Below are 1816 nucleotides of genomic sequence, written 5' to 3' on the forward strand. Positions count from 1 at the left end.
ATCTTTTATGCTTTATTTTAAATTTTTATTCTACCCATAATATAATACACGGTAGTAAATCTAAGAAGGATAAATTGGCATATTAATAACTCCTGTGTGTGTAAAATTTTTAATTAAAGTGAAATGATAATATACTTTGCAACAAAAAAAAATTAAAGTAACTATAAATTTTGTACCAAAAATAAAGTCAGATGTCAAAGAAGTGAGACGAGGACAGGGTGAGAGTAGAGATGCCTACAAGTACTTCGTCCCTGAACCCTGACCTTTTCTCTGTCCTCGTCTTCAATTTCTACTGTAAAGAAATATTTACTCTCATTTTTGTTCTCTTACATTTTTCACAATTCATATAAGATTCTATTATCTATCTTGATAATTTTCTAAATTATTAAAATATTCATAATAACCTAAAATTTTGAGAAATTTGAAGATTATGGAGAACAAAGCGGAGATTCTACTCAGGTCTTCACAGTGGTCTCTGAAAAATTTCATTCTCCATCCTTGCCTCAGCATAAAATACCTTTAAAATGAAACTACATCAATTTTCTCATTAGTTATAATTAATTTAAGATTTAGTGTGATATATGTATTAATTAAATTAATTAGCTGTATAATTTAGGATAAAACACACAATTAAACTAAACCCAACTCAATATTACACAATTCACCCAAATAAAAAAACATTATATGAATCTCCCCAATCACCTCTTTATATAAATCGAATGAGTCAAACTAGATTTTGATCTCTATATAAATCTAATCACCCTAACTCGATTTATGCATGCATGCATGCTGTCCTAGTAAATCTAATCACCCTATTTCGATTTATGCATGCATGCTGTCCTAGTAAATCAAAACAGAGTGATTAAATTTATTAGAACAGCATGCATGCTTGCATAAATCGAAACAGGGTGATTAGATTTACATAGCGAGATAATTTATTTATTATAATTGATTTGATTTAAATTATTTGTTATAATTAATTGATTGATATAAATTATAATAAATTGTGTAATATTCAAATATCTAATCAAATTAATTAGTTAATATAATTAATTCATCATAATGAATTATATTATTTAATGAAATAAAAAAATAAATTAAAAAATATTTTTAGAAGCATGCTATATCAATTTTATTATTAAGTGTAAAAATTTAATTTTTATATAATAAAATAAAAAATATTTTTAGCCCTTCTATTAACTAGTGTTGTAAATTTTTTTCCTCATTTTTCCCTTTTCATTGTATTTCGGTGGAAATAATAAAAACATAGAAACTCTTCTTTATTTTCCCCACAAAAAAAATTCACCAATAATAACCAGAAAATTCCTTCTCCAATATTTTCTCCCTTGGCTCACCCTTGTATAACCATTAGTCCATTACAAAGTTTCCAATTCCATTAGCATTTGTCAACATCTAACCCATATTTCATAACAAGGTTTTTGGGCTTTTGACAGTTTACAAAATTTGGTAAAATAAACATTATAAATACAGTGAAGTCCAAATTCCTCTTTGAAAATTCATGTCCCAAAATTCTCACTAATATGACCAAAAACAAAAAAGTTGCCAAGAATGAAACTCAAAGTGATGTACATACAATCTCTGATACCTCTCTGCTCTGACCGATTGTGCTCCGCATCCAGGTTGTCTGCCGTGTTGGCTCCTCCATTAAGAAACACGAGCCAAAAAGAAGGAAATCCAAATGCCTTATTATCGGCTACAGTGGAGGGAATATAATTTCAATTGGGGTTAGAGTAGGTAGTGGGCTACGGGATCACTGTTTATGGGTTTGGGTTTGGTTTGGTTGGTTTTTAAAACA

Source organism: Arachis ipaensis, chromosome B05, assembly GCF_000816755.2.
Source record: "Arachis ipaensis cultivar K30076 chromosome B05, Araip1.1, whole genome shotgun sequence".
NCBI classification, from domain to species: domain Eukaryota; kingdom Viridiplantae; phylum Streptophyta; class Magnoliopsida; order Fabales; family Fabaceae; genus Arachis; species Arachis ipaensis.